The sequence below is a fragment of the Vicia villosa genome, linkage group LG1 (assembly GCF_029867415.1).
Source record: "Vicia villosa cultivar HV-30 ecotype Madison, WI linkage group LG1, Vvil1.0, whole genome shotgun sequence".
Lineage (NCBI taxonomy): Eukaryota > Viridiplantae > Streptophyta > Magnoliopsida > Fabales > Fabaceae > Vicia > Vicia villosa.
The window spans coordinates 178657102-178669902 of NC_081180.1; the positions used below are offsets into that span (position 1 = coordinate 178657102).

Below are 12801 nucleotides of genomic sequence, written 5' to 3' on the forward strand. Positions count from 1 at the left end.
GGTAAAGCCTCTAAAATGTTTATCTTGTGTGATATTATTGTTAATGTTTACCATAATCAAGTTGATATTGATACAATATATGACTTTAATGATTGTGATAATTCTCCCCTTAAGACACTACTATAAAAAGCACATCTAATGTCGGACGAGAAATACATTTGACCTCGGATACGGAAGCGAGGTAACAGAGGTCGTCATGAAAAGCTATCACTTTACACCTTGGTTATTTATATGGTGAGGGGTAAGGTTATCTGCACGTGAGTTCGACCCCTAGCATCTGCATTTTTATTATTTTTAGAACTAGATGACGCGCCCAATATTAACACTCGGTTTTTTGTAGGACCGAGGTAATATCTCAATATTATTACCTCGGTTTTATCAAAAAATCAAGGGGTTAAGTTTTTTTGTACTGTCGTTTGCACTTGTATTAAAAAACCATATTTTACAGATTCCTGGGAACACAAACATTGTACATTTTGCCAATTTCTCAATCTGAAACATTATACCACAAATATTAATGGATTACACCAAATGAAAATCCAAAATGGCACACACTTTATAATTTTACATCAAAACTAAAACACATGATTAACCGACAAAAGCAATAACCAAAATGGAAAGTTTTATAGGTTGTCCAATAGGATTTGTCACTGGTCATTAAGCACCTATAATTTGAACAACGTTTGAAACTAATTAGGATAATCAACAATAACTTAAAATCTATAGAACAATGATTAAAAAGGAGTTAGATGATTAATTATAAATTACTAAGGGATATAAAACATTTACTTACTGGTTTTTCCATATCCCCTCTTCTTGATCACGATGAATATCATGCACATCATCTGAATCATTTTCTTCAGATGATTGACGTACATGTGTTGCTAAACAAGGCGTCTCATAGTTAAAATTTTGATTTTCATCTGTACTATCGGGAAGATGTTTTCCTTGAAGAATAATTGTCCATCTAATGTTAGAAGGATCAGTGACGTAAAAAACTTGTTTTTCTTGGGTTGCCATGATGAATGGGTCATTCTTATATTTAGCCTTTCGAATATCAAATTGTGTGAGTCCTAATTCATCGGTTTCTACACCAGTGTTACTATCAATCGACTTGCACTTAAATAAAGGCACTTTAAAAGAAACATAGTCAATCTCCAAAATCTCCTCACCTACCCCAATGTACGCTCTAAATGATAATACAAGATTGTTATCTTTGGAACTAGAAAAGTACATGGATTTACCGTCAACCATAACCCCACTATTTTGCATGGTGTTACGATCATCCTTTGATTTTGTATAGAATGAATATTTACTAATGTCGTACACACTCCAAGTAATTACATTAAATTTAGGAATACGTGACAACCATTTGCAAGTATCCTATGCACTACTCTCTTTAGCAATACTTTCATTAAACCAAGTTATAAAAGTTTTGTTATGCCCTATCAACAACCATTTTTCATTCATTCAGGGGAACTTTTCCTTTATAAGACTTTTTTCAGTGGTCAAGTAAGGTTTAACTTGACTAAGGTTATTAAATATATACAAATGTGCTTGAAGAACTAGTCTTTGATCAAATGTCTTAACATTTAAACCTTGAATACATCTACCATCATAAAATCAATCATGACAAGAATCAAGAAATCCTATAAAATTCGCTTCTAATAAATAATTTGTACAAAACTCAATGGCTTCTTCTGTAATGTACCTTTCTACGATTGAAGCTTCCGGACGGTGATGATTTATATATACTCTTTAAAAGTCTTCATGTAACGCTCTACCGGATACATCAACTATAAGTAAGCTGGACCACAAATTCTAATCTCCCTTACTAGATAAACAACTAAGTGAACCATAATATCAAAGACTGATGGAGGGAAAAACATCTTTAGTTGGCACAAGATAATTACAGCTTCGTGTTCCAAGTCATCTAAATTTCAAGGATCAATAACTTTACTACATATAAAATTGAAGAATAAGCACAATCTGGTTATAGTTACTCTTATATTTCTTGGTAAAATGTCATAGACAGCCACTGGTAGAAGTTATTGTATCAAGACATGATAATCATGAGATTTCAAGCCAACTAATTTGTGATCGTTCTCTAACACAAGTTTCTTCACATTTGATGTGTACCATTGGGGAACTTTGATACCCTGTAACCAGTCGCAATTTTTTTCTTTTTTAGATCGAGTGCGCCATGCTGGGGAAAATAGGTTCTATTTCCTACTTCTTTTGGTGCTAACTCTTGCCGTATACCCATCACAACCATATTTTCGCGGAATTTCTTAGTATCTTTTGTCTTTTGTCCTCAAACCTTGTTTCAAAGTCTTTTTTCATATTTTCAACGTCTCATTTAAACTCTCTGTGTCCTGTTTCCTTGTTTCAAAGTCTTTTTTTATTCAAAAATTGATTTCAATCTTTTGTTCGTTGTTAGTAAAACATTTCTTGATTTCAATGATTTCGATCCTTTTGAACTTAGGAAAGCTATTAACAAACAAAGGTTGAATGGTTACTTTCATATTCTACATGGCCCCATATACACTAATCTCGTTAAAGAGTTCTGGATGAATGCCTCCGTTGTACCAATGTCAATGGCTCTCATTTCTTCATTACTCTATCACTGATTGCTATGACAATCAACTGTGAAGAGACAGGTAGTTGTGTTGAACATTATTAATTCAACAATGTCTACTCAACCCACCTTCACTGAATTCATGCTTCTCTACGACCATTGCAAAATTTTGGTTTCAACTTCTAGTGGCATGTCTCCGCCGAAGAGAGAAACAACTGGAAACGCTTACTTGGTATGACAAGCATCTCTTGTACTTCCTCACCTAAAACGTCAGAGTTAATCGTCCTCTTACCATTTTCAACTTCTTGAAGAAAATGATAAGCATTTCTTGGGAGGAAATAACTTTCTTCATACCATATGGAAGAGTTATTTCTGAACTTTTCTCTAAGTTAGGGATAGTTAGGAATAATGTTAAAGTTGAGTGGACTGGAAATTTGAATATGTGGAATAGCTTTCTCAATTGTCTTGTGTTTTTTATTATCAATGAAACATTTTCTTTTTCTATTATGCCTATTCTTGTTTATTGCTAACAAATTTTTTGTGATTTATTAATTAACAAAGAAAGACATGAAATTTGGAAAAGACGCCAAGTGATAAATCGTTGAAACATGGATTCGAGGCGAGATACTTTATAGCTATATTACCTTGGTTCTCCAAAAAAACCGAGAGAATAAGTTTATTATTATTTTTTATGTATAAAAAACTGTTACTTCAGTTTTTTTATAACACCCAGGTAAAATTTTGTTTACTTTATTAAAAAAATCAAACGAGGTGCTCTCATGACATTTACTTTCGGTTTTTAGCATGTTCGAGATTAATGCTTCATCATAAAAAGTGTTATTCATTGTAGTGATTAAAAGCTTTCCACAATATACGATATGGATGATTAGGTCTTAGAAATTTTTTATGCCCAAGATAAACTGTCTTTTTCCTTTTTGTAATTGGTGGTGACATGTACAAACTACACATATAGGACACACTTTATGTCCCTTGACGCTGTACCCAGAAAAATTACTATATGCAGGAAAGTCATTGATTGTGCAAAACAACATGGCACACAACTTAAAGTTATCACATGTATACGCATCAGCAACACCGATACCTTCCTCCCATAAAATTCTTAAATCTTCAATCAATGGCATTAAATAAACATCTATGTCATTCCCTGGTTGTGTGTGGACCTGAAATCATCATCGATAGCATGATATACTTGTTCTTCACGCACAACCATGAATATAGGTTGTAAATTCTGAGAATTACAGACCATGACATACAGTTAGTACTCAAATTACCAAAAGGTTTCATTCCTTCGGTGACAAGTCCAAGCCTAAGGTTCCTCGTTTCAAGGGCAAAATATGGAAACAAGGAATCAATTTTCTTCCATTGCACAAAATCAGCTACATGGCAAATATTTCCATCACACACTCTTAAATTTGCATGCATGGCATATTGTATTCTTTATGTCACTAACATTAGCAAACAATATCTTGAACCTTGGAATTATCTGTAGGTACCGCATCACCTTGTCAAGAACACTCTTTCTAGTTACACCATCATCGTCATCAACACCATTGTCCTTCTACTTGTAGCGTGACTCCTCACACCTCGGGCACTCCTTCTGGTTTTAAAACTCTTTCCTGTATAAGATACAATCATTGCAACATGCATGTATTTTGACATTGTCCAAACCCATTGGGCACAATATCTTTTTAGCCTCATAAGTACGGTTCACTAATGTGTTACCTTCGGGAAGCATTTTTTTAACCAGCTCAATAAATTCAGTGAAACTTTTATCCTTCCACCCACCTCTTGCCTTAAGATTAAATAGTCTTAACACAGTTGGCAATCTTGTAAAACTTTTACATCCGGGATACAACAAATCTTCCATGTTTCTTCGTGATAACACAGAATCACATTATGTTTTTGACTCGAATATCACATGTTTTCAGTAGTTTTTATTGTCGTTTTCTTGTATTATGCTTGTGTTTGCTTTGTTTTTAGGTTTTGTGTCCATTTGGAGCTCTGCTTGAAGAAACGGGAGAAAAGCCAGAGAAACATAGATTTTCAGTCATTTTGTACACATGGCGTCCAGCTCAGCATCCGCTGAAGGGAGCGCGATGACATGACCAGTTTCCACCAGAGGGTTAACTGCCACACTCCCATGATCTCCACGTCGGCCTGCTCCGTGGCTGCAGACCCCCCTCCGCGCGCGCGGTCTTTGCAAAATAAATCCCGCTCAAAAGGTGTTGAGGGGCATGCTCGTCTTCACGCAACTTCAGGAACTTCTATAAATAATTTGGTTTTTAATTTCTTCAAACCATCCAATCTTAGTTACTACTTAAGCCATATACCATCAGTATTTGTAAAGTGACAGTCCCTTCGCATCGAAGAGCTGTTGCGGTGTGGATTAAGTTTATAATCAGGGTTTGGAGCACTTTGGTTGAAGTTCATCATACCGCATTTTCATTTCCGCATTTACTTTCCTTGTACCAGAACCAAAGACTCCCGTTGGAGCAGTTTTCTTATTTAATCGCATTTATTTAATTTACTTCTCGCTCTTATCATAGCCTATAAGTTTTATAGGCTCGCACAACTGCTTTACTTTATTTACTTTCTCGCTCTTACCATATCCTACAAGTTTTATAGGCTCGCATTTATTTCCATGTCTGGCTAAGTTTATAAAGGTTAGAATGTAAGGATCGTTGTCACGATCATGTTCCAAATGTTATATTAATAGAATTACTAGTGGGGATGTTTTAACCTTTAATGCAAGTTTGCTGTGTTTAAATGTTATTGGGTAAGATCGAAAGCCGTCCATAATTAAGATTAAACTTGATTAGTTCTTAACCAAACAAAAAGGGCGAAAGCGTTTGTTTGGTTAATTAGGAATCTTTGACATATTTTTAGAAAACAATTTTGAAACTATTTTCGGACGCGTTTATGGGCTTGAAATCTGATTCTTGGCCAAAAGCCAAGAATCTTTTGAAGTTAAATTTTCCAAGTTAAAATCACTTTTCTACTAAGACAAGTAATTAATTTCTTGAAAATAGGTTTATTACTTTAACGCAATGCACACTGTTCATATGTGACAAATGAATGGGTAGACTTAAAGATTAAACTCGGTTCTTAGTACGCGAAAGTAACAAGTTCCCGTTAAATTATTCCTTTCTATAAGTAGAAATATTGCCCCATAAGTAATTCTATCCATATGTAACTGGAACGTTGTCTGATATACGTGAATTACATTCAACCCTGTTGTTTTTATCTGCACTTTTAATATCTATTTATTTTTTTGCATTGCACTCATATCACATATTCTCATCTGCCTTAGATAAGCACCTTAAAAATAGAGTTGATAGATTGATGACTTGGTCTCTGTGGTTCGATAATCTTATATATTACTTCGACAGGCTGTGCACTCGCAGTTTAATTTTAGACTCTATAAACAGACCCATCAAGTTTTTGGCACCGTTGCCGGGGTCCAAACTTCGCCAAATTTCGTACCCTATTGTTATCCCGTTTAGAATAAGGCTATATTTAGCCGGTAAATGCGTAGAAATCGTAGCACCGGTAACCTAATAGATCCTTTAGTAGAACCTAAATGTTACGCTCGAGCACGACTTTTTATACGCAAGTTAAAGAAAGCTATGGCCGAGGACCGTAACCAAAGACCACTTAAGGAATTTGCCCAACCATCTAACGAGGAGCCTAGTTCTAGTATAGTAAACCCAACTATAACAACTAACAATTTCGAAGTAAAGCCCTCACTATTACAATTAGTATAACAAAACCAATTCGCTGGTCTTGCTACCGAGAACCCGAATCAACACCTAAAAGTCTTTATTCAGTTAGCCGACACCTTGAAGGCAAATGGTGCTTCACCCGAAGCAACTCAGTTGAGACTATTCCCTTTTTCCCTTAGAGGTAAGGCACACGACTAGTTAGATTCCCTTCCTGCCAACTCAATAACAACTTGGGAAGACCTTAGGAGAGTATTCCTTGCTAGGTATTTTCTCCCAAGCAAGTCCGGTGTCCTTAGAAACCTGATCACTAGGTTCACTCAAAACCATGATGAATCACTTTTTGAAGCCTGGGAGAGATATAAAGACCTTTTAAGAGCTTGTCCGCATTATGGCCTAGAGCAATGGTTAATCATACATACCTTCTACAATGGACTCCATTATAACACCAAAATGTCAATCGATGCTGCCGCTGGTGGTGCGTTGATAAACAAACCTTATCCTGAAGCCTGCGCCTTAATAGAAGACATGGCCTAAAACCATTATCAATGGGGAGCAGAACGAGCAACGGTGGAGAAAAAGGAGGCCCAAGGAGGAGTACATGAGATAAGTTGCTTGGACATGATGAATGCGAAAATGGATGCCCTGATCCTGAGAGTAGAAAATATGTCTCAGAACCCTGCCACGGTGGCTGCAGTCCATTCGAAATGCGAACTCAGTGGAATTGAAGGACATCAAACCTCTTATTGTAACCTATTGAATGAGTCTAGCTCAGACCAAGTTAATTACACCCAAGAAAACCCTTTTTCCAACACTTAAAATCCTAGATGGAGGAACCACCCAAATTTTCCCTATAAAAATAACAACCGAATCCAACATCCTGGACCCTCTAGACCGCAAGGGTTCCAAACTCAAAAACAAAACCAACCTATGCAGGTTGTACCACCGAAACCCAATCTTAGGGAGACGGTAGAAAAATTCATTCTAGCCCAAACTCAGCAAAATAAAGAGTTCTACAACCAAAACATTCATACGAATGACCTAATAGCAAAACTAGGAACCAAGTTTGACCAGATCATAACCCATAATAAGATGCTCGAGACTCAGATCTCGCAAATAGCCCAGACACCAGCCGCACAAACTACACCTAGAGGACAATTCCCTGGAAAAACTCAACCCAATCCTAAAGGGCATGTAAACTCCATTACCTTAAGAATCGGAACCGCTTATGAAGGACCTAGAAACCAAACATTGAACGAACCCGAAAAACCTAAGGAAAACGTCGTGCCCACGGACCAAGTGGAGAAACTAGAGGAATCTATAAAACAACCGAACCAAGGGGTAGAAACAAAAGACGAAAATTACACACAACCGCCATCATATAAGCCACCAATCCCATATCCGCAGAGACTTAAGAAAACCAAGATGGAAAGTAAATACCAAAAATTTATCAAGGTGATAGCAAAAATTCACGTAGAAATCCATTTTAAAGAAGCAATCACCCAAATACCATCATATGCTAAATTCTTAAAAGACATCTTGTCTAACAAGCGCAGACTCAACGATCCTAAACCCTTAGAATGCCATTCCATCTCCGAGAATAAACTTGTCAAAAAAGATAAAGACCCTAGAAGTTTTTCCATTCCTTGCATCCTAGGAAATCATATGATCGATAAAGCTTTCTTAGACCTAGGAGCAAGCATAAGTTTAATGCCTTTGGCAGTTTGTAAGAGGTTAAACTTGGGAGAACTTCAACTGACTAAAATGTCCTTACACTTAGGTGATAGATCTGTCAAATACCCTAAAGGTATATTAGAAGATATACCAGTTAAAATATGTCAGTTATATATTCTGACCGATTTCGTAGTAATGGATATTAAGGAAGATGAAGAAATCCCAATTCTCTTAGGAAGACCGTTCTTGTCAACAGTCGGAGACATAATAGACATTATGAAAGGAAAACTAACCTTCAAAGTGGGATATGATAAGATAGAATTCATGCTCTCAACGTTTCTCATGGCACCAGTGATAGGAGATGCATGCTATGCAATCGACATCATTGATGAATGCATAAATGAACTTGAGCGAGATGAATCCTTGATTAAACTACCTTCAACCCCCATTTTAGAGGATGATGGATTCAAAGGTATGGAACCCTACATTGATGACAACCTCTTTGAATGTTTAGCTCTTACACCAGACCCTATACCATGTCCTAAAAAGCCATCTTTAAAACTTAAAGAACTACCAAAGAATCTACGATATGAGTTTTTGGATGAAGAGATGAATCGCCCTGTTATAATTAATGCCACTCTGAACCAAAAAGAAACAAACCAGCTCTTGGATATCTTGCGAAAGTATCCCTCAGCATTGGGCTATAAAATCTCCGACTTAAAAGGAATAAGCCAATCCGTATGCATGAATCAGATTATGCTAGAAGAAAATTTGAAACCCTCAAGAGAACATCAGAGAAGAATAAACCCTATAATGAGTGATGTGGTTAAAAAGGAAGTTCTTAAGTTACTTGAAGCTGGTATAATATATCAGATCTCGGATAGTGAATGGGTAAGTCCTGTACATGTGGTGCCTAAGAAAGGAGGCATCACTGTTGTAGAAAATGAGAAGGGTGAGCAATTAGCAAAACAAACGGAAGGAGGGTGGCGTATGTGCATCGACTATAGAAAGTTTGATAAGGCCACTAGGAAAGATCATTTCCCTCTTTCATTCATAGATCAGATGCTCGAACGTCTAGCTAGGCATTCATATTTCTGTTATCTAGATGGATATTCGGGATTTTTCCAAATCCCTATTCACCTAGAGGACCAAGAAAAGACAACATTTACCTGTCTGTATGGAACATTTGCCTATAGGCGAATGTCCTTTGTGTTAGAATAAGATTTGTTCTGATCAATATTCTTAGTTTTGATGATAACAAGCATATGAATTTTGTATGAGATAATGTGGTACTCTAATACTATGCAATTTCCATTTCAGGAATTATATAAAGAGTATGCACAAAATCAGCGCAAGAAGCACTGACTCAGAAGGTTCAGCATGCAACATCAGAACATGGTCTGGCAAGACATCAGAAGATGGTCAAGCAGAATCAGAACATGGGTCTATGAAAGCATCAGAAGAACTTGAGATCAGAAGCATAAGCACTGAAGTTCTCATGGTATCACGCTAAGAAGCACTTCAAGGTCAGAAGACAAGAAGATGCTCTGCACCAAGCTGTTTGACTCTGATGACATTAAAACGTTGTTACACAAACATCAGATCAGAAGAAAGTACTAGACTGGCAGGCTACTCTGACTGACAAAAGGAACGTTAGAAGCTATTAAAGGCAACGTCAGTAGACACAGCGAAAACAAGGCTCGAGGTAGTTGACAAAAGAGTGAAACATTAAATGCAATGCTGTACGGAATACGCAAAGCATTAAATGCTCCCAACGGTCATCTTCTCAAATGCCTATAAATATGAAGTTCTGATGAGAAGCAAGGTTACAACTTACGAATTACAAACTCTGAACCAACTTGCAGAAATACTGTCAAATTCAAAAGCTCTCAAACTTCATCATCAAACTCACTACATTGCTGTTGTAATATATTAGTGAGATTTAAGCTTAAACTTAAGAGAAAATCACAGTTGTGATAATAGCTTTATAAGAAGCATTGTAACTCTTAAAAGAATTTGTTTACATTAAGTTGTAAGAACTAGAGTGATCAGGTTGTTGATCAGTATACTCTAGAAAGTCTTAGAAGGTATATAAGGAGATTGTTCCTAGAGTGATCAGGTTGTGATCAGTATACTCTAGAAGACTTAGCAGTTGGCTAAGTGGAAAACCATTGTAATCTTGTGTGATTAGTGGATTAAATCCTCAGGTGAGGTAAATCACTCCAAGGGGGTGGACTGGAGTAGTTTAGTTAACAACGAAGCAGGATAAAAATCTTTGTGCAAATTGTTTTTATCTTACAAGTTTTAAAGCTACACTTATTCAAACCCGCCCTTTCTAAGTGTTTTTCTATCCTTCAATTGGCATCAGAGCGCCGGTTCTAAGGTGCAAGCACTTAACCGTGTTTAGAAAAGATTCAGGAAGAGAAAAACACTAAGTCAAGATGGTTGAGACTCCAACACCTACATCTACATCTACATCTGGCTCAGCCGAGCAATACAATGGAAATGGTAACAATGGTTACACTAGACCGCCAGTATTTGATGGTGAAAACTTTGAATACTGGAAAGATAAACTTGAAAGTTACTTCCTTGGTCTAGATTGTGACTTATGGGATCTTCTGGTGGATGGTTACAAACATCCAGTGAACGCTACTGGCGTAAGGCTTACAAGACAAGAAATGAATGATGATCAAAAGAAGCTTTTCAAAAATCATCATAAATGTAGGACTGTTTTGCTGAATGCTATCTCTCATGCTGAGTATGAGAAGATATCTAACAGGGAAACTGCCTATGATATATATGAGTCATTAAAAATGACCCATGAAGGAAATGCTCAAGTCAAGGAGACCAAAGCTCTTGCTCTAATCCAGAAATATGAAGCCTTCAAGATGGAGGACGATGAAGATATTGAGAAGATGTTCTCAAGATTTCAAACGCTAACTACTGGATTAAGAGTTCTGGACAAAGGCTACACCAAGGCTGATCATGTAAAGAAGATCATCAGAAGCCTACCCAGAAGATGGGGTCCATTGGTGACTGCATTCAAGATTGCAAAGAATCTGAATGAGGTTTCTTTGGAAGAGCTAATCAGTGCCTTGAGAATCCATGAGATAGAGCTGGATGCAAATGAGCCTCAGAAGAAAGGTAAGTCTATTGCATTAAAATCTAATATTAAAAAATGCACTAACGCTTTTCAGGCTGAAGAAGTAGATTCTGAAGAATCAGAATCAGAAGAAGAAGATGAACAGTCCATGATCTCCAAAAGGGTAAACCATCTCTAGAAGAGCAAACAAAGGAAGTTCAAAAGCTTCAGAAGTTCAAAGAAGTTTGAACGAGGAGAATCTTCTGGTGGCAGAAGATCTGACAAGAAGAAGGTCATCTGCTATGAGTGCAATGAGCCTGGACACTTCAAGAATGAATGTCCAAAACTTCAGAAGGAGAATCCCAAGAAGAAGTTTCATAAGAAGAAAGGTCTTATGGCAACATGGGATGATTCTGAATCAGAATCAGAATCAGACTCTGAAGGAGAGCAAGCCAACTTTGCACTAATGGCTATAGTGGATGATGGATCAGAATCTACATCAGAATCAGATTCTGAAGAGGTATTTTCTGAACTATCTAGAGAAGAGTTAGTTTCTAGTTTAACTGAACTTCTGGAACTCAAGGCTCATCTTAGTATCAAATACAAAAAGCTGAAAAAGCAATTTGAATTTGAAACTAAGAAGCTGGAAGTGGAAAATTTGAACTGAAGGAAAAAGTTTTAAAATTATCCAAAGACAGTGGATCTCCTTCCGAATCAGAAAAATCCATTCCTAGTCTCAATCATATTCTGAAAGAATATGACTCGAGCTTCAGAAAGTTCCTATCTAGAAGTATTGGCAGAAGTCATCTTGCTTCTATGATATATGGTGTTTCTGGAAACAAAAGGTTTGGCTTTGGCTATGAGGGTGATACCTCACATAAATTTGAACCTGTTGATAATTTGAAAATCACATACAAGCCATTGTATGATCAGTTCAAATATGGCCACTCACATGATATCAAGCTCACATCACATGCACAGAGTTTTAACACAACACACACAAAGAAGCATGTGACACAACCTAAAAGATATCATGCTCACAAACCCAAAGAATATCCTGCTGTTCCTCCTGTTACTTATCATGCTAAACCCAAGTTCAATCAGAACTTGAGGAAAACTAACAAGAAAGGACCCAAGAAATTGTGGGTACCTAAGGAGAAGATAATTTCTGTTGCAGATATCCTCAGCAGCAAAGAAGGCAAAGCACAAAATGTCATGGTACCTGGACTCTGGGTGCTCGCGACATATGACGGGAAGAAGGTCTATGTTCCAAGACCTGGTGCTTAAGTCTGGTGGAGAAGTCAAGTTTGGAGGAGATCAGAAGGGCAAGATTATTGGCTCTGGAAGCATAAGTATTGGTAACTCTCCTTCCATAACTAATGTACTTCTTGTAGAAGGATTAGCGCATAACTTATTGTCCATAAGTCAATTAAGTGACAATGGTTATGATATAATCTTCAATCAAAAGTCTTGCAAGGCTGTAAGTCAGAAGGATGGCTCAATCCTATTTACAGGCAAGAGAAAGAACAACATTTATAAGATTGATCTTTCTGATCTTGAGAAGCAGAAGGTGACTTGTCTTATGTCTGTTTCTGAAGAGCAATGGGTCTGGCACAGAAAATTAGGACATGCTAGTTTGAGAAAGATTTCTCAGATTAACAAACTAAATCTGGTCAGAGGTCTCCCAAATCTGAAATACAAATCAGATGCTCTTTGTGAAGCATGTC

At 36.9% G+C, this 12801-nt stretch overlaps 1 non-coding gene across 1 annotated transcript; it reads right to left on the reverse strand.

The window, feature by feature from the left end:
* Positions 1-6609: 6609 nt before the first annotated feature.
* LOC131645389 (small nucleolar RNA R71) lies at positions 6610-6716 on the reverse strand. Its single transcript, XR_009297014.1, has one exon. It is a non-coding gene; the product is annotated as a small nucleolar RNA R71 (small nucleolar RNA).
* Positions 6717-12801: the final 6085 nt, after the last annotated feature.